General features: G+C 38.5%; 1 protein-coding gene across 2 annotated transcripts in view; it reads right to left on the bottom strand.

The window, feature by feature from the left end:
• Positions 1–15,913, bottom strand: part of USP6NL (USP6 N-terminal like) — a 204,716-nt gene extending 188,803 nt beyond the window's left edge. The window contains exon 1 of one of the 2 annotated variants that reach the window (XM_020999670.2): positions 15,824–15,913. The gene's annotated coding sequence lies outside the window, so the exon portion shown is untranslated. Of the gene's footprint in view, positions 1–15,585; positions 15,687–15,823 lie in introns of those variants that run through there. The other variant, XM_020999671.2, reaches the window with a different exon arrangement.
• Between the last annotated feature and the right edge of the window lie 5,661 nt (positions 15,914–21,574).

Genomic DNA, 21,574 nt, shown 5'->3' with positions numbered 1-21,574 from the left:
TTTGAACAAAGATATATCTGTAGTTATATCCCTCAAGTAATCTTGTATGATCTTAATATGTACATGAGTGTCTCCTACTTGGAGGAAATTTTAAAGCTGCAATTAGCTTTATCAATTCATTTTTTTTTAAAAGATCAACAAACACACAGCAGGTTCTTGTGTTCTGTGTGCCTTTCAGTAAATTATGTGATTGTCAAAAAGTAGTCAATCCATCAACGAGCAATTATTAAACATTTATTATATGTCAGGCACTGAACTAAGAGCTAGAGACACGAAGACAAAACTGCTCCCCACTTACTTGTTTGTGAATGCCCTCTTGCTGTTCTTCTCATTTGCGCATCAACAACCATAAGCATCTAAACCTGGGGATCCATGAACTTACTTGGTTTTTTTGTTTTGGTAATTCTACAGGGTGTCCCCCCATCAGCTTTAAGAGCTTAAAAATGCACCAAGACTTCTCAGACACACTGTATTTCAATATAATTATTTCCTTTGAAATCCTTTATTTTTTATAATGCAAAAAATTAAAAATACTATTCTGAGGTATCCATAGACTTCCAGTTTGCCCAGAGGGCTCATCAGATAAAAAAGGTTAAGAAGCCCTGATCTAAATCATTCTTATGAATATTTTATAAAGACCAACTTTGGGATCATTACTATCAACTATGGGGCTTTTTTCATTCTTTTGAAATCTTTTCCTTGAGACAAATGCTGTAGTCTCTCAGTGCTTTCACTGAGTTTTCAAAGGCTATGCAAGATAAATGTTAAGTGCTAGTGGTTTCTACAATACTAGAAAGTCTTCAGTATTGTACCAGAAACAGAGTGAGTCTACTCATAACCAGTAGTTTAGCCATTAGAAAATTAACTATTTGGCTATGGCAACCCATGAAACAAAGAAAAAGAAATAAAGGACCTCATACCTGAGCAGGCTATTCTACTCTCATTAAGAATGGTACTAGACAGGGTACTAAAAATTATACCCTTTCAAAGCCACCTTGAAAATATTTGTTCAACTGTAGATACTCTAAATGTGAAATCTTTGTGCAATTCTGCTCATCTTTAAAGACAGGTTGGAATAGATGAACTCTAAGGCCTCTCACAGCTCTAGATCTATGATTCTACAATCCTATGAGTAATGAATTGACATATTACTGACAAAAATGCTTCACAAATATTGACTGGCAACTCCATATAGTGGATAAAGACCTAGAATTGGAAACAGAAAGTCCTGGGTTTAAATCCAAAGTCAGACATTTGTTGACTATATGATTCTGGGCAACTCAAACTGTCTGTACCTTAATTTCCTCATCTATAAAATGAGGAGGTTGGATTCAAATGCCTTTCAAGTCCCTTCTAACTCTAAATCTATGATCCTATTTATGTACTCACTTATCACAAATGAGGCCAAAAGACAAAAAGAAGTGGCAAGTGAACGGAAGGCTGAATTACGGGTTCTCCTTAAGAGAGGCAAACAAAGCAGTTGTTAGTGTTTGTTCACCACGTGCTCAGAGACAAGGATATCATTTCGTGGGACACAAGATCATCTCATCTTACAGAATTCACAATGAATATAAACAATAAGACAATGATAAAGATAATTACAGTTTACACACCAACACACAATGCAGAGGATGAAGAAAAATCCTAAAAAGAATTTGATAAAATAATCCAAATCAAATCAACACATACTTTCAAATAAGATGATTTCAGAGTGAAAGCTAAAACGGCAAAAATATATTGGAAATATAGACTCCAATTTGTAGCCTACACAGAAGCCTAGTTTCCATGAATACCTTTTTCCAGACTAGAAGAAGACAATGGACATGAAAAACACCAAACAATATCACAGGAAGGAAGGAAGGAAGGAAGGAAGGAAGGAAGGAAGGAAGGAAGGAAGGAAGGAAGGAAGGAAGGAAGGAAAAGGAAGGAAGGAAGGAAGGAAGAATGGAAGGAAGGAAGAAAGGAAGAAAGAAAGAAAAGCACATTTTAAAAAAAGAAACAAATAGTTACTAACATGGAAATCATGTCACTATATATGTGGTCAGATCATCTAATAGGACAAGGACTAAAAAATATGAAAATAGAAGACTAAAAAGTAGTAGACAATGTAAACAATCACAGCAACTTCACCTTAACCTGGTCAGACAATAAGCCTTTATTAAGCACCTACTATGCATCAGGCACTGTGCTAAGAGAAAGAGATACAAAGAAAAAAAACTGTTCCCCTGCCCTTAAAGGTCTCACAATGTAATGGAAGAGATAACCAGGTATGGCAAATTATATATAGGATAAACTGGGCGTAGCCTCAAAGGGAAGGCAGGAAGATTAAGGAGGACTGGATAAGGTTTCATGCAGAAGGTAAGACTTCAGCTAAGACTTGAAAAAAGCCACACAAGTGAAGAGGGAGAGCATTCCAGGGATGAAGGACAGCCAGTGAAAATGCTCAGAGCTGAGAGGTGGACTTACATGCTCAAGGACCAATAGGGAGGCCAGAATCACCAAATCAAAGAGCATGTGGCCCGATGTAAGGTAAAAGAACACTGGAAAAGTGGGGGGAAAGGGGTGTGGAGTCCTAGGTTATGAAAGGCTTTGTACACAAGAGGATTTTATATTTAATCCTAGAGATAATGTGGATCCTCCAGAATTTCTTGGGGAATAGTGGTGACATGGTCAGACTTGTGCTTTAGGAAAATCACTTTGGTAATCACTTCGAATGGAGAATGTATAGGAATGAGGAAACATTTATGGCAGGCAAACCAAACAGCAGGCTATTGCAATAGTCCAAACATGGTGATAAACACCTGCACCAGGGTGGTAGCAGTATCAGAGGAGATCAAAAGATGTTGCAAAGGTGAAATCAACAGCCCCTGGCAACAGTCATAACACCTCCAAAAGGTCAAAGCCAAAAAGAAAATAGGTACACTTGGGGGATGACAGTGTGAAGTCTAGGATGTAACCTAGGTTGCAAGCCTGAGAGACTATAAGGATGGTGACACCTTCAATAGTAACAAGGTCAAAAAGTCCTCCCATATAGAAAAGTAGGAAAGAGGAAAAAAGGAAAAGATATACAACCCTAATTATCACCATTTCCTTCAAAAGTGTAGTAATATAAAAGTTATCACAATGAAGAGGCAAAAGAGTCCAAAAACTATCAATAAGCAAATATTTGATCTTCACAAGGGTAAAGAGATGGGAGCCAAGGACAACATAATTTTAGAATAAAAATTCATTTGCAAAACACTCTGTGGAGTATGAAAGTAAAAAAAAAATTATGAATGGTATTGTGGTAAAAAGAGCAAAAAGCAATGGAAGATAATATAAATCTAACCAAAGGCTCAAATGATTTACATGATTTCAAGTGCACTCATAAATGAAAACAGAGGAAATATAACAAATGAATATAAAATAAAATGTTTGTCAATATTTCTATAGAAATCTATTTTCATACATCCATGACATAGGAATTACCACAGCCATAGAAGACAGCTCCAACATAAAGGGGAGCGGGGAGAGGGAGAGAAGGAAGGGTAAAGAGAAAATGATTTGGAGATTATATTGCAGGGTTAAAGAGAATGGCACTTTAACACCATCTCCAAGTATTGAGTTGACTCTTCTCACTTCTTTCTAGTTGCTTCTCTGGCTAATCTTTGAGCTTCAGCACTGCCTTCAACTTTTGGCCAAGCAGGTATATACTTCCACTCAACATCCATGTCCCAAGTCATATTCTCCAGCTTAGTGAATTGGTCTCTGTGGACAACATCTTTAATCTGGCTTCAGACACATAACACTTACTAGCAGTGTGACTTGGGGCAAGTCACAACCTCAATTGCCTCACCAAGAAAAAAAAAAGACAACAGACAACATCTTTATTTTTAGTTGTCTCCTGGGGAATGGCGGTTGATTTTATATATATCTTTATTAATTGTTTATACATCTTTGATACCAAATCCTTATTACAGAAATTTGAGATTTTTTCCTATTCAATCACTTCCTTTATTTTAATAGGTACAGTAATTTTGTTGTGCAGAAGCTTTTAAGTTTCATATAATCAAAGTTATCTATTTGATATTTTAACTGCCTCTATCTACGGTTTGGTTATTGTATCTTCTACCCATAGCTGCAAGAGATATAGGATCTCTACTTATTTTACAATATGATCATTAAGGCCATGTATCCATTCAGCATGTATCACTGAATGTGCTGTAAAGTATTAGTCTAATCCTAATTTCTATCAGATTATTTTCAAGTTTTTATCAAATAAGGAGTTTTTTTCCCTAGATAATTTGTGTTTCCCATTTAAACACTGGGCTACTGAATTCCATTGTTTCTCATTTTCCTTTGTCTAGTCTATTTCATTGATCTCTTTTTTTAAACCAATACTAGATGTTTTCAATGACGCTAATAACTGCTGCTTTATAAAATAGTTCGAGTTCTGGAAATGCCATTTCTCTTTTATTCCTACTTGTCTGCACCATTTCCCTTGATACATTACCTTTTTTTTTAAATGAATTATTATTTTATCAAGTTCTATAAAGTATCCCCTTGGTAATCTAACTGATATAACATTAAAAGTACAACTTAACTTTGGAAGTACTGTCATTTTTATTGTATTGGCAGAGCTTTGCAATAAGCACATTTGCTACTTTATTGATTTGAGTCTCTGCTCTCTTCATTTTAATCAAATTAGCTAAAAGTCTGTCAACTTTATTAGTCTTTTCAAAGAAATAGCTTTTAACTTTATCATTTATACAGTTTTTATTGCTTATCAATTTTTCCTCTAATTTTTATGCCTCTTCTTTTGTGATTATAGGTTTATTTATTGGCTTTCTAATTTTTATAAATGCATATTCAGTTAACTCTCATTTTCTATTTTGTTAACGTGTTTGTAGTAATATATGATTCCTCCCCACCCCAAGACCTGCTTTAGCTACATCTCAGCAATTTTGGTAAGTTGTTTCATTATTTCCCCCCATAATTATTGTTTCTATAGTTCATTCTTTGATTCACTCATTATTTAAGATTTCCTTGTTAAATCTCCATTTAGGTCTGTGCTTTTTGTTTGTGGACCCTGAACCAAAGATTATTTTTATTGCATTATGGTCTATAAGGGATATATTAACAATTTCTACCTTTTTTACATTTGTTTGCAATATCTCTATGCCCTTTTATGTGTGTGTGTGTGTGTGTGTATAAATACATATACATATATACATATATATGGTCATATACATTTGGTCAATGTTTGTAATAGCTTCATATGGTGCTGAGAAATACTTATATTCTTTTGCTGTCATATTTAGAAGATGCCATAAGTCTTTCAACTTTAGTTTCTCTAGCAATTTATTCACTTTCACATTTTTCCCTTTAGTTCATCTTTCTGTTAAGAGTTATCCAAAACTGAGAGAAGGATATAGAAATGTCTCCTGTCACAACTGTGTTACTGTCTACGTATTTTTGTAGCTCAGATGTTTCCTTCATGAATTTGGATGCTAAGGCATTTGGAATGTATAAATTTATTCCTGGTTTTGGTTTGTTGTCTATGGTTCTTTATAATATAATAGTTTCCTTCTTTATCCATTTTCATTTTTAAAATGTCTGTTTTTGCTTTGTCAACATGACAGCAACTCCTGCTTTTTTTGGATTTATTTGGCACGTCTTAAATTGTTTTTCCCATTTCCTCAGTTCTATTTTGTGTATGTCTTTGTTTTTAGTAAGCAACAGATTACACGGTTTTGTTTTCTTATCCAGAGTTTAGCATAGTGCCTGACATACAGTTGGCATTTAATGTCTATTGATTGATTGATTCTATTGGATTGTTTACTCCATTCACTTTAAAGTTTTTTTCCCACATTTAAAATCATGACAGTTAAAGTTTTCCTCAATTTGTCTCTAATATTGGTTGGCTTTCTTCAGGTTATGATTGTTTTCCCTCTTCTGCTGTATACACAGTACTATGTTCAGTTACTTTAGCTTATTCCTTTTTTAAGATAGCCCTATTCTCTATGGCTTTCTCCCCCTCCATCCTGATTTCCTCTTCTTATTAGTTACCCTTTCCCTTTGGGTTTTAGTTACTTTTCTTTCCTACTTTTATTAGGTTATTTAATTATTCCCATCTTTTTTCCTCCCAATCAAATAAATTCCCCTTTCCTCTCCTACCCTTCAACTAGTCCTGTTCATTAGTTTTTCCTTCTAATTTCATTTTTTGCTTGCCAAGGATTCCCCTTTACTGTGCCTCACTCCCAGAACAAAGCCAAATACTACAGGTGTTAGAAAAGACCCTGCCCACACACACATTTATATCCCTGATTAGGCAGCCTACCACTGAACTAAACCCTTCCCCTAGTTACCTTCTTTTCTCCATTTGCCTCAAAATCTCCTCCCTAGGTCTATGCCTTTGCACTCTCCCAGGTGCCAGGCACCCTCAGGATATCCAATTCTCTACCTTCCAAGGTAAGCACCAAATCCTCCAGACCGCACCTAATACAACATTCACAGAACATCTCTCTTCACTGAAGGGAGCCTTCAACAACAGAACTCCAATCGTTATTAAAACAAGGCCTGGCTTCTTTCCTTCTCCTTTTTCAATCCTTTTCTTCACCTCCTCATCCACTTCCCTGAAGGTTCTTCTGTTACTGAGACCACCAGGGCCACCTCTGGAGCTTCCTCTTTGCCAAAAGCAAAGCAGTTAATAACTTCTTGACTTGCATTGGTGATAATTTCATCACTCAAAAGATAAAGAAACAAAGGAAAATTCTATTCTGAATATGATCTCATTAACAAGGCTGGTTGCTGTGGTGAAAATGATGGAAACTGCAGGGAGGGAACTTCCACCTATAGTGTGCAAAATATAGGAGAAGAAATCTGAGCAGCTTGACATGTACCTTAGATTTCAAAGAGTTCAGAGAAAAGACAGGTAGGAGGTCATGGAGTAAGACACTTCAAGGTAAGTCAAATTAGAAGGGATGATAGATTCTCAAGAATGAAATTCTGATGACATAAAAGGTGACAATTCCAAAAAGGGGAAAAAAATGGGATTTATCTGAAAAGACCAATGTGGATACACAGAAGACTCAGACTTTCAAAAGAAATTAGATTTAGATTTTTAAGAAATTAGCTTGAATTTTTAAAAGATGAGTAAAAGATGGAAACAAGGCTAGTTAAAGTCAGATGAATATTAGAGTGAGGCCTGATCCCATAAAAAACAGCATGAGAATTGCTAAGACTCAAAATGAGCTGAGGTTAATGAGGGAAGATAGAGAAACACACAATAGCATCAACAAATATTCTTGGAGTATCCCAGAGATCTATTCTTGGCCTTGTACTGTTCAACATTTTTATCATTGACTTGGACAATGACATAGATGAAGTGCTTGCTCCAATCAAGAGCCTTAGAGTGGGAACACAGCCAAGTCAGGATCCAATTCAGGACCAAAGATGTAGTAAGGTAGTATGGCCAACCTCTTTAGGAGCTGAGCATACTGTTTCCCTTTATAACAAGTGAAGAGAAAATGAAGTAAATTATTAAAAACCCTTTTGCCTAATTATATGCCAACAAAACTGATAACTTCAATAAAATTTATGAATATTTACAAAGATATAAAAATACCTACAAAACAGAACAAGAAATATCAGAAAAAGAAACTGAAGCAATAAAGGAACCCCCAAAGGAAAAAAAAAACCAGAACCAGATGGACTTGCAAGCAAATTCTATAAAACATAATTAATTCCAACATTAAATAGCCTGGGGTGGGGGAGGGTAGAGAGGAAAAGAAGAGATTCTACCAAATTCCATGTATAACACAAATATGGTCTTGATACCAAAACCAGGGAGTAGAAAAATAAAACAACAAATCAATGTCAAATGATTATCAACACAAAAATATTGCATAAATACTAGCAAAGAGACTATAACAAAACATTAAAAAGATTACATACTATGACCAGGATGGATTTATACCAGGAATGCAGTATTTATTCAATATTAGTAAAGCTATCAGGCAGCTAGGTGGCCCAGTGGATAAAGCACTAGGCTTAGAATCAGGAAGACTCAACTTCATGAGTTCAAATGTGGCCTCAGACACTTACTAGCTGTGTGACCGTAGGCAAGTCACTTAACCCTGTTTGCCTCAGTTTCCTCATCTGTAAAATGAGCTGGAGAAGGAAATGGCAAACCACTACAGGATCTTGCCAAGAAAAACCCCAAAATGGGGTCACAATGAATCAGATATGATGGAACAACAAAAGTAAAGCTATCAATATAGGCCATAGTAATAACAAAATCAGCAAAAATAATAAGATTATATCAATAGATTCAGAAAAAAAGTTGACAATACAACACATATTTGTTAAAAAGTAATAATAATAAACTGACTTTTCTCAATATAATAGTGTCTATCTAAAACCAAGAGCCAGTATTTATATGTAATGGGGTGAAGCTAGAGAGAGGCCTTTTCCAATAAGAGCAGAGATAAAGCAAAGATGTCCATTATCATCACCATTATTTGACACAGTGGTAGAAATGCTAATAGCAATAAAAAAAAGTAATCAAGGGAATAAACATAGGTAGAGGAAATAAAACTATTGCTTTTTGCAGATGACATGATATCAACTATCAGTTAATATCAACAATAATAACTACAGCTAAGTAGCAGGATAGAAAATGAACCCACAGAAATCATCAGTCATCATGAATATTAGCAACAAAACTTGGCAGGAAGAGGTAGAAAGAGAAATTCAATGCAAAATAACTACAGAATAGATTAAATATCTGAAATTTTGCCTCTTAAGACAAACACAGAAATTATATGAATACAATCAGAAAACACTCTTTATAGAAATAAAGGCAGACCTAAACAAGTAGAAAGAAATTAACTGCCCATTGTTGGACCATGCCGATTAAAGAAAATGATAATATTATCTAAATTTATTTATTCAATGCCCTATTAGTCAAATGACCAAAGGGTAATTTCATAAAACTAACAAAAATAATAACATGACCTAGAGGATCAAAAAGATAAATAATCTCAAAAAAATAGTTTTAAAAGTGGGAAGGAACAGGGATGTCTATTAGTGCTAGATCTCAAACTACACTAAGAAACAAAGTGTGTGTGTGTGTGTGTGTGTGTGTGTGTGTGTGTGTGTAAAATATAAGAAATAAAACTGTAAGTCTATGTACTTACATGTTAATAAAAGAAAAATGGAAAAGTTGATCAGTGGAAGAAATTAGATATACAAGATGCAGAAATAAATGAACATTAGTAGTAGCATAATGTTCAATAAACCCAAAGACTCCAACTCCTGGGGAAAAGGATTTACTATTTGCTAAACTTGCTGGGAAAACTGGAAAGCAGCCTAATAGAAATTAAGCTTAGGACAACATCCTATATCACATACCACAACAAGCCCCAAATAAACATACGAACTAGATATAAAAGATAACATCATACACAAATTAGATGAGCAGGAAAGGAGATAAGGTTCGTAACTGTGAATGGGGGAAGAGTTCTTGATTAAACAAGGGATAGAGAAAGGATTATGGGAAATAAAATGCAAACGTTTTGGTTCCATAAAATTGAAAAGCTTTTGCATGAATGAAATCAGCACAAGGATAATTGGAAAGCAAAGATACCTATACCAAAAAAAATCTTTAACTACATTTACTTAAATCTGATATCCAAGATATAAAAGAAACTGACTTGCCGGAACTGAGGAAGATTATTCTGCTCCACATACTTACTCCAACAAAAACCTGAAATTCCTGGCAGACTAAATGAGAAACCACAGTAAGTGATGTCTACACTAGAGCTTCACAAAAAGGCAGAACCTCACAGGCAACAGGAAAAGTGGCTACCAAAGTCAGAATCTGCATGGGCAAACAAGCCCAGTAACAACCATGGATGTGCCAAAGACATTTGTAGCCTGCAAGGAATAAGAATAGAGTGCCCACTGAGAAAGACACAGAAAAATCAAAATGCCCAAGAGTGAGAACCTCAGAAACCCAAGAGATCAAAAGTAACGAGGACTTTATGGCAATACGTCATGATGGGTATAAAGGGGCTCTAAGGTCTTTAACACTGAGATGCCACAGCGAAGCCCCAGCACCTTGAACTTCAAAGATCTCAGAAGGGTAAGGCCATTATAGGCACCCAGGGGACCCAGAAAAGTACCATGAAGGGATGACTACCCTACCCAAAAGTGTAGCAGGGGTGGAAGTCAGGCCCTGGCACAAAGCCCCAATTCATGAACTATAGAAATCAAAGAAAACGGGTGAAAACCAGTATAAAAAACTATTATAGTTCTAGAGACCCTCCAAAAAGCAGAGAGTAAGTCTGTAACAAATGCAAGCAGAAAAAAATGGATTTTCCACAAGGACTACATGAATACCTAAAAGAAAGCAAGATATTTAAAATGAAATAAAATCTATGGAGAGAAAAAAATCAGAACAGCTAAGAAGATAAAGTGGTAAATATCAACCAAGTAACAGACATCTCACAAACCACAACAGACCAAAAAGAAATCAATGACTCCAAAAGACAACAACAACAACAACAAAAATTAGGATAAAATCAAAAGTGAAAAAAATGAAAGAAAATATAAGATATCTGATACGAAAAACAACTGGCCTGGAAACACAGGTAAAGAGGAGAACACTTAAGAATCACTATATTCAACAACTCCGAATGAGTTTAAAACTCTGATCAATTCAAAATTAAATCACAAGTTCATAAGACTAAAGACAAAATACACCACCCAACTTTAGCAAGAGAGGTAACGCCCTTAAAATGCAGATTGAGACAATTTTTGGACATAGCCAGTGTGGAGATCTGTTTTGTTGCAGTACTAATATTTGTTATGAGGATTTAATTTTTTGCTCTTGTTTTTACTAAATGAATGAAATAAGTGCTTACTATGTGCAAAGCACTAGGGATACAAATAGAAAAAATTGTTCCTGCTCTTGTCAAAGGACTTACATTATAATGGGGGAGACAACATATAAGGAAGGTTTCAGCTGCAAGTTAGACGGAAAAGTCTCGGATCCCTGAATGCAGCGGCAAAGCATTATGTTTCTGTGTCTTCCAATGTCATTTCCACAGATCAAATGATATCAGTTGTTGATAAACTTAGTTGACAGTGCCAAAAAATTTGGTGAGAGTAACTTTCTTTTCTATATCTTCAGTACCTGTAGCTGTAGCATCTACAGCAGCAGTTGCCAGGTTGCATCTCTATGGGACTTGTTTCCCAGGATGATGGATGGTTGAAGGCCCTGGGCTAGAAAAATTGCTATTCCAAAAACTCTTGGATAAAGGGTTCTGGGCTCTCTCCATTGGGGTCTGAGGTGAGATGCTGGTCAAAGCAGTGGTGGTGGTTCAATTTGTCTGGCACATGCTACCTCCTGTCTCTCCTTCAGGGTGCCTTGCTGCTTTAGCTAAGCTGGCTTGCCTGCTCTTTGTATGGCAGTTGGTAAGAACAGCTGGCCCCTTCTCCAAAGGAGTTGGTTCCCCAAAAGACAAATATAAGGGCTGAGCCAGAAGCAGGATTGGCCATCTGGAAGGTACTGCCGAGGGCTCCTATGCCCACCTGTGTGTTGGTGGAAGGTAGAACCACTCAAGAGTTGTTGCTGGTGGTGATGAAAAGGGTGGGCTCCTTTCTCCACAATGTTTTCTTCCATCAATGATGGCTGTCAGGATTGGAAGGCTATCAGGATGGAAGCAGGTCTGCTAGTTTATGGGACACTGTAATTTCCAAGGTTTTTAGGCTCAGTCAAGGTCCTAGGATGTCTCCATCAGGGTCTGAGGGAAAATGGTGATGGTGGTGGTCTGGGCATATGCTGCCTCCTGTCTCTCACTCAGGGCACCTTTCTGCTTCAAAAAGGCTGGCTAGACTTTCCTGTTACTGTTTAACTGGTTGGGGCAGTGGGAGGGAAAGATGATGCTTGGAAAAAAAATAAATGGATGAATCACTGGACTCTGTGAAGAACCATGATTTTTTTTAAAAAGCCTAAACACTCAGACCTATACTTCAAGAAATCATAAATGAAACTGCCCAGATCTATTACAATGTAAAGATAGAATCCATCAATCACCTTCTGAAAGAAACTTCAGAAGGAAAATTCTCAGGAATGTCATAGCCAAAATCCATAGCTACCACAAAGATATTGCAAACATACTGATACTGAGAAAAAAACAGATTATGTATCAAGCAACCACATACAGCATCACAGAATACCTGACAACTACTACTAAAAACAAGAGATCTTGAAATACAATATAGGCAAAAGCTACAGTCTTACAACCAAGGATAATTTACCCTAAAAAGCTAAATATAATCCTACAGTGGAAAAACGGAGTTTTATGGACTTAAGGACTTCCAAGTATTTCTGATGTCTGGGAAGGGAAATGAGAAGGGGGAAGAGAAAAGGAAGGAAAAGCAGCACCTTTTAAAAATGAGAATAGGGCAGCTAGGTGGATAGAGCTCCAGTCCTGGAGTCAGGAGGACCTGAGTTCAAATCAGGCTTCAGACACATAACACTTAATAGCTGTGACTCTGGGCAAGTCACTTAACCCCAATTGCCTAGACAAAAATAAAATAATAAAATAAAATAGAAAATTAGAACAGAACAAAAATCATAAAGAAGCAATGACAAACAGGACAGCTTTGAAAGCTATAGCTTGAATTTTTATCAGTATCATCAGTAAAAAAGAAAAGCAAGGTATACAAAATAGAAATCTGCAGATACAGTCCTCTTTTTCTATGAAAATAGAAATGCTTATTCACATGGTGTTAAATTCAGAATAAAATATTTTAAAAACAAGATACATTTTTTTTGCTTCAATCAACACTTATACATGACAATAGTGAACTCACAGGATTTTGACATAACCTTTCACTTTTAATCATGAAACTACACTTAATATCACATTGAATATTAAGTATAACTTTGACCAACAGGTCATTTTTCCAACTCTAGCCTTAATTATAGTACACAGCTTTTCAGATTTTCAATGAGCTTTAAGTAAGGCAAATTCTCAGACCACTGACGTATGTTATTTCCATCACTTGGATAAACATCTTAACCCTTTGTGATGAGTCATAGTACAGGGTATTACAGTAGTTCATCTCCAATTGAGAATTTTATAATTCCAGAATGATTCTGCTTTTCAACATACATCAATAAAAATTCCCTTAGAGAAGACAGGACTACCAGGTCCATTGGAAGGGGGGGGAAAAGCCCAAAACATTTGGGGAGCTTGATGTTTTACAGTCTGAGGATGGTCAGATCATTCAGGGTCATCTGGACTTCTTCTAAACTTTGGGTATATTAAATTAAAAGGTGAGTTTTATCAGCAAATGTTATCTTTTTTCTCATCTTCACTACTCTGAGTTTTGTAATGTTTTGCTAATGACAAATTTTTTTCCTTCATAGCAACAATTAGCAGCTGCTCTTTTAATGGTATTCTTACTGCTCTGCCAAACTTAAGATGTCTATATGTGCTAGATCCCTCTGTAGTTCTTTGCTTACTGTCTGGATGTTAATTGCGCTTTCTTTCAGGAAGAATTTGTCAGCTCTTGGAGTTTTTTGTTTTCATCCATACTTCTCTGGACTTTGGTGAGATTGATCCTTCCAATATATTAACTTCTTCATACCAACAGCAGGTATATCTAACAGTTACTGAAGAGTGCTCCTTAGAAACTACAATTTTTGTGCATTTCCACCAGAAATATCCAGTCAGAAAATGAACAGAATTAAAAACACAACAAAAAGAACAATAAAACAGGTATTCATGGCAGGAAATTCAGGAGTCAATTGATAAGAGAACTAACTAAAGATGGAGAAAACAACTCAGACTAATTTCATCTTGTCAAGGTCAGACTTTTTGAGTCAACTTAAAGTCAGCAAAAGTACACACATATATCCATTTCTGTCACAAAATGAAACCATATCAAGTGTTGCTTGTCGTAAATAATTTTCACACCAATCTATACATATATAAAAGTTGAAATTTACATTTCACTTGATGTACATCATCTTATTTGAGCCTCAAAACAAACCCCTGAAGTAGATCTTACAGGTATTATCTTACCTTTTTTAAAGGAAGATGAGGCTCAAATAGGTTAAGTGATTTAGGTCATGGTGTTAAAAAGTGTCACAGCTGAGATCTGAATCCAGTTCCTCCTGACTCCAGTACATTACTCTATCCCTTATTCACCAAGTCTCTCTGGACCAAGGGATACTCTTTTAAAATATGAAACTTATCTATACATAAAAATCTAAGAATTGAGAACTTCAACAAATTCTCATTTATAAGGAAATATTGTTCAATTCCATGATCCACCTACTATGTACAAGTAAGCACATAATTTTCCCTTAGCTTATTTCTCAGATAACCAAAAGCCTGAGATGTTTGTAAAAATTCAGCCTAGAGTTACCCAGCTGTTACCTCCAAAGTATTTTTATAAACTTTGTAGGGCAAACCGGTCTCCCCGGCTGTCGAAGAAAAAAAAAATCTCTTCCTTATTATTTTCTCCCTCACCCGAACGGCTCTGGCACAAAACTAAATTCCCAAGTGGCATATCTTCATCAAAATCATTTCCTTACATTTATAACATGAAACACCTGAAACACCATCATTCAACTTACAATTCACAAATCCAACAGTAACTGATCATAGTTTCCCCAAGGCATTAAAAAAAAGTTCTTGATTCTTAACAGTATTCATTTTTCATTTATATCGCATTAATTTCAATGATTCGGTTAAGTCCCAATTCAACAATCCTTCCCAACATAGAGTAGTAAGTCAACGTTTACTATCTAACAAGTTTATGCAAATTTTTTTTAAAAAAAAGATGAATTATAAAGCGCAAAAATGGTGGGAGTTTACATTTAAATGGAATGGCATTCATTAAGAGGTTACAAAGTGCCAAGTACTATGTAAATATACAAATACCAATTGTTCGATTCAAAACTTGTAACATTTCGAAAGCTTGGAACAGTGAATTAACAGCTTTCACGGAAGAGAAACTTTGTAAAAATTCAGCCTAGAGTTACCCAGCTGTTACCTCCAAAGTATTTTTATAAACTTTGTAGGGCAAACCGGTCTCCCCGGCTGTCGAAGAAAAAAAAAATCTCTTCCTCATTATTTTCTCCCTCACCCGAACGGCTCTGGCCCAAAACTAAATTCCCAAGAACTTCAGGCGATCGTTTGACGGACAGAAAAGTTCCCCTCACTTCTGCCCAGCAGACGCCACAGAAACTGACGAGGGAAGCGAGTCTCCAGGGGGCCAAAGAGAAACTTGGAAAGGAAAAAAGAAAGGGAGGCACAGGCGGGGACACCGCCTCCGTGGAGTGTGGAAGTGGGGGGTGGGCTCACAGCCCGTCCAGGGTCACCCTAAGCCACCGCCTCCATCCGCATCTCCTCCCTCTCACCTGCGCCCCCCCGCCCCCCCTCCACGCGCTCCTCGAAAGCTTCCCCCCGCCCCCGCCAATCACACCCCCTCCGAGCCCACCAACCGAGGCTCGCGGAGGGGACAAAGGACACCCCCCCCACCTCGCCCCCCGCCCTCCTGGTCACCCTCGCACACGCTCACATTCACACGCAGGCGTACGCGTTTCGTGGAACTCCGGTCCCCGGACCCTGCCCGGGAGATGGAACGTCCCAACCCTGGGCACGGCCGACAACCTCATCCTTCGGCTCCCCGGGACGGGGAATGGCGGCGTCCGGCTCTCGGGGGGCCGCTCGCTCCAAAGTCCCCATCCAGAGGCGGGGCTGGGGGAGGGGGAATCCGGGCAGGTCTGGGTGGGAGGGGAAGCGGCCAACCAAGTTACCTCGGGACGGTCCCGTCTGCGGAGGAGGCAGGCGGCGAGGTCCCCAGGCCGCGGGCGGCAGCAAGGGCTACTGCAGTCTCCTCCGCCCCATTGTTCCCCTTCCCAGTGGATCCCCGGCGGAGCGGCTGTGGCAGGGAGCGAGCCCGGGAACCAGGAAGTTCCCCGGCGCGACACCTCCTGTGGCCGCTATGGAAACGGCGCCTCCCCACCTCACCCCGGCCTCCCTCCTCCCGGCCCCTGGGCCCGGCCCCACCCCGCCCCCCAGCCCGGTGACCCCGCCCCCTCTCCCGGCCCCGCCCCCGCCCCGCCGGCCGCGGCCGTCGCCATTTTGACGCTGTCCACTGCATCCCCACTCCCTTCCCCTCCCCCCCAGTGCCCTCTCTTTTGAATTCTTACCCTCCTTCTGGCCTCGCTTTCGCCTGTGCTGCAGGTGATGTGCAGCCCTGGGAGCCAAAGCTTTCTCCCCTGCGCCGCACTGCGCGCTTGCTAATGCGCCTCTGGGGCTTGGCTGGTGTTCGTGGGGAGGAAGAGCTTGACCCAGGCTGGTCTGCGCTCTTGGGCGTGGGAAATGGGAAAGGGCTCCCGGCGGAGAGAGGCCAGCAGGCCCGATTTAGTTGAGTTGAGGGCTCTCTGCTTGGGCTGATCGGTTAACAAGCATTTATTATGCGCCTAATATGTACTGAGCACCGTGCTAGGCACCCGGGATAACCAAGAAAGGCAAAAACCGGCCGCTGCCCTCAAGGAGCTCCCAATCCAAAGGACGAGACACTATAGACACAGCAATGCGTATATGCCGGACTTGCAGATAATCTCCGAGGGAAGGCATTAAGATTAAGGAAGATGGAAAAGCTTTTTTGCAGAAAGTGAGATTTTTAGCTGGAAATTGAAGGAAGACAGGAGGTGGAGTAGAAAACTAGACCTCTCATTCCAGGCGTGGGAGGTCACTGGCTTTTAAATGCCTTGAAATATTTTGGGTCGCCTGGTAGAATGGGAAGGCCTACTGCTTCTTTGAGCCTTATCTGTAGTGGCGATAAAATTTCTTCAGTTCATTACTCTTATTCATGCCTTTATCAGGAAATAGTTTTGCTTTGAAACCATATGTAATGACATATTGTTTACAGTTTTTCAAATCTTTCATCATTTTTTAAAAAACTGACTTTCTCTGGGTCAGCTTGTCTTTTGTATCATGGAAATTTTTTCAAGACTCTTTCACTAAGGGGGTGATATACTTGAAGATGAATGATGTAAATTTTCCAGCACTGTAATTAAATGACAGTTGAATTATTTATGTTGGAGAAGCTGGAAAAGATAGGGTGGATGTGAGAATAATTAAAGGGCCTCGTCATTGCAGGAACCAGCTGTCCATGTTGGTTTTCTTTTCTGATTTACTGTGGAGGAAAACATATCCAGAAGCAACCTATATGTTGTTTCCCCCAATTAGAATGTAAGCTCCTTGAGGGCAGAAACTGTCTTACTCTTTTGTACTTTGTGTTATCAACAATTAGTATAGTGCTTGTCCCCAGGTGACAAATGCTTTTTTCATTCATCCTTTCATCTCTAAAATCCAATTAACAGAACTGCCATTCCTGTTGTGTGCTTTAAAAGATGCGTAGGGGGATGGGGGAAATGTGGAATGGACATATGATTTCATTGGTATTGAAAGTTCTCCAGTGAGGAATCTCCTACTTAAAATGTAACTTAGAATAGTAGCCCAGGAGCAGGGAACCTTGGGCATGGAGGCCATAAGTGGCCCTTTAGGTCCTCAGGTTCTGCCTTTTGACTGAGTCCCGTTTTACAGAACAAATCTTTTTATTAAGGTGATTTGTTCTGTGAAGTTTGGATTCAGTCAAAGGGCTGCACTTGAGGACCTAGAGGGCCACATGTGGCCCCCAGGCCAAAGGTTCCCCCTCTCCTGTAGTAGCCTAAAGCATCAATTTTCAAAGTGTGGTCTGAGGACCATTGGGGGGTCACCACAAAATCAAAACTACTTGCATAATGATGTTTTAATTTCTAATTCAGTAAATATTAGTAGCTATAATCTACAAACAAAAGCCATTGGGTAGGGGGGCCTTTTAAAACTGTAAAAGGAGAACCACTGTCCTAGAGCATTGAAGGTTAAGTGACTTGCTCAGGCTCATGCAGCCAGTGTGTCAGAGGGGACTTGAGCCTAAGACTTTCTGGCTTCGAGGCTCTCTGCACTATGCCACATTGCCTCTTTAGAAAACTTGATCACTACAAAGAATAATCTGTAATGCATCTTTCCTTTTGTTCCACCCTAAATATGTTAGTCACTGCACAGAACAAGTGCTGACTTCCATGGTTAGTATAATTATTTTGAGGCTATATAGTTACTGACTTTAAAACCAGTAAGGCAATCTTACCGTAGAGTGTGATCTTGAGGGTTTAGGGGAGACACAGGTTGTCCGAGACTTTTTCCTCTCAATAAGCCCGTTCCCTATCCTGGTTGCCACTTCAGTATAGTAGGATTCACAAGGTTTTCAAAATAGTTATACTAACCGAGGAAGTCAACACACCAAGATGATCACACCCTGGACTTTTCATGACCTACAAAAGTTCCATGTCTACAATGAACTATGAAATTCTTTTGTCCAGTCATAACTGATTGTTACATCTCTTCCTATACCTTGTTTCTTGTTCTTTGTCTTCACCAGGACCTGAAATCCCTCCACTCCTCTATTTTCCAGGCTGTTACTCTTGTTCTGACTTCTCCTTTCCCAGTCTCAATCTTTCAGCTAACCACTTCAGCTCTAGACTCTCCTCTACTCTCAAATCAAAATCAAATTTTAGATCACTCCCACCATCTGCCTCCTCTGTGACAGTCATGCAACTGTTCTAACTAGGTCCACTACAAATTTATGCTAGGCAATTAGTCCTTTTACTCTTCGCTAATTGATTCTTTATCTCATTCCCATAGTGGCTATACACTTCTTGCCTCAAGTGTCTCATACCACCAGCTTCCCCCACACTCTCAGCTGAGAATTTTACTTTATAGTTCACTAATAGAGGTCATTTGCTTTGTAAGCTCCTTTTTTCCCTCTTTTCTACATCAATCAATAAACATTTATTAAACATCTGCTGTGTACCAAACATTGTGCTAAGCACTAGGGATACAAAAAGAGCCAAAAAGCTCCCTCCAGGAGCTTAAAGTCTATTGAAAAAGACAATATGCAAACAAGTATGTATGAAACAAGCTATGTACAGGGTAAGTAGGAAATTATTAAGAGAGGGAAGGTACTAGAATTACGAGGGATTGAGAAAGGCTTATAGTAAAAGATGATATTTTAGTTAGAACTTAAAGAAAGACAGGAGTTGAGGAGGAAAAGTGTTCCAGGCTTTGGGGACAGCCAGAGAAAAAAGCTTAGAACATGAGAGATAGAGTATCTCGATCACATAACAGCAAGGAGGCCAATGTCATTGGATCAGACTATGTAGTAAGAAATAAGGGATAAGAAGACTGGAAAGGTAGGAGGTGATAGGTGATGAAGGACTTTGAATGTTTAAAAAAAAAAGGAGCATTTTATATTTGATCCTGGAGGCAATAAGGAGACCCTGGAGTTTATTGAGGAAGATGGTGATATGGTTTGACCAGCACTTTAGGAAAATCATTTTGGTTGATAAATAGAGAATGTATTGAAGTGGGGTGAGACTTGAAACAGGCAGACCTACCAGCAGGCTATTACAATAGTCCAGATGATGTGAATCCATATGTCATAAATCCTTGGGGTCTATCTCCAATCCTCCTGATCTTTATCTTGCCACTGCACCCAGATGGCTCCAGAAGAGAAAGTGAGGCTGGTGACCTTGCACAACATTCTCTCACTTAAATCCAATTCACTTGCAAGTCTTGGCATCATCTTCCTGATGTCATGGTCCTCTTCAAGAATGAAGGACAAACAATAACAACACTACTGAGTCTCCCCTACCCTTAAAAGAAAGCCTCACTAGATCCTACAATTTCCTCATCCTATCATCCCTTATCTTTCCTGGTCTGTCCTAGGCCCTCTTCTCTCTACACTCTTTCTTGAAATCTCATCAACTAGCAACAGTTTAATTATCATCACTCTGCAAATGATTTACAGCTCTGTATATCTAGCCCCACTTTCTCTCCTGAACTCATCCCACATCACCAACTGTCTATTGAACATTCAAACGTCCCATGGGCATCTCAAACTCAACATATTCAAAATAAAAGCCATTATTCAAACCCTCTTCTCTCCTGATCTTTCTGATTACTGTTAAGGGCACCATCATCCTTTCAGTTACCCAGATTCACAACTTCAGTGTCATTTTTGACTCCTTACCTTCAACCAACATCCAAGCAATTTCCAAATCTTATTGTTTCTATATCCGCAAAATCTCCAGTATCAATCTCTTTCAACCCACATAACCTTGGTTCAGGCTGTTATCACTACTTTCCTGAACTATTGCAAATGCCTCCTAATTGATCTTCCTGCCTCAAATCTCTCCCCTTCCAATCCAGCCCTCCACATACATGACAGAACAATTTTCCCAAGTGTAAGTCTGATTGTGTTACTCCAGACTCCATGAATTCCAGTGGTACCCTTTTAACTCTACAAATAAATCCAGTCAATCCTCAACATTTACATGTATTTAACTTTTGCAGCTTCAAGCACTCACATGATTTTATTAACAATCTCATTTTCACTTTCATGTTGGCAGCCACACACATTCATGGCTATGCACAATAGAGAAAAAAAACAGAGACATGATGCATAAGTTTGTGGAGTGGCTGATATCCTACCAAGCACTTCACTGGTCTTGTTCACCTACCATTGTAAAGAGCTCCCCATGAATTCATTGCATATTTTCATTGTTTGCCTTTAAAACTCAAGTTTTGTTGCAGTTAAGACCCCACAGCAGCATGCAAGTCCCTTGGGCTCTAAGCCCAAGAGTGCGAAGTCAGTGATGCCATTTAGTGAGAAAATAAAGGTGTTGGATAAACCATGCTGAATGTCTATAGCCACTGTCAGCCAGGAGTTGGGTATTAAGGAATCAATGATTCATTATATCCACAAAAAAGAGAAAAGTATTTATGGTACTGTAGATTTCATGTGTTACGAAAAGTGAATATCGTCTGAGATCAATTTTGTTTTCATTGATATGTTAGGATGAGTTTTTTTTATTGAGATGTTTTGCATGTTACCAATTTTATTTTGTATACTATATTTTACGGGTTATTTCATGATTATTGTGTTAAGAAAAGAGCATATTATCAGAATGTTTTATTTTAAAGAATTACATTCAGAAAAGTGTATTTTCAGCATTCTCTAGCAAAAGATTATAGTCTTTGGTGGTCACAAGAACCTGACCCCCTATTTCCCACTAGGTTCAATGTATTAACATTCACATTTTTTACTTTCATGGCATTTTCTAAGAATGTTACACCCACAAAAGTTGACTGATGGACTTCTCTGCTTGATATTTATATCCTTTCCCAACTAGTCTCAGCCTTTTAACATTACCTTCCTTCACACATTCTATGTTTCAAGTTAACCTTACCTTCTTACTGTTCCTTATATACTACATTCCATCTTTCATCTTCTTGCCATGCCACTATCTCCCATACCTAAAATGCAATCCCTTCTCTTCTCCATCTCTCAGAATCACTATTTTGCTTCAGTTCATTCACCATCTTCTACATGATGCCTTCCCTGATTCCCCTAGTGCTTGGTGCTTTCTCCATTCTCAGATTAACATATACATATGACT

The sequence above is a fragment of the Phascolarctos cinereus genome, unplaced genomic scaffold (genome assembly GCF_003287225.1).
Source record: "Phascolarctos cinereus isolate Bilbo 61053 unplaced genomic scaffold, phaCin_HiC Scaffold_1;HRSCAF=81, whole genome shotgun sequence".
Taxonomy (NCBI): domain Eukaryota; kingdom Metazoa; phylum Chordata; class Mammalia; order Diprotodontia; family Phascolarctidae; genus Phascolarctos; species Phascolarctos cinereus.
Note: the sequence above shows the minus strand (reverse complement) of the source record. Positions and strands in the feature narration are given on the sequence as shown.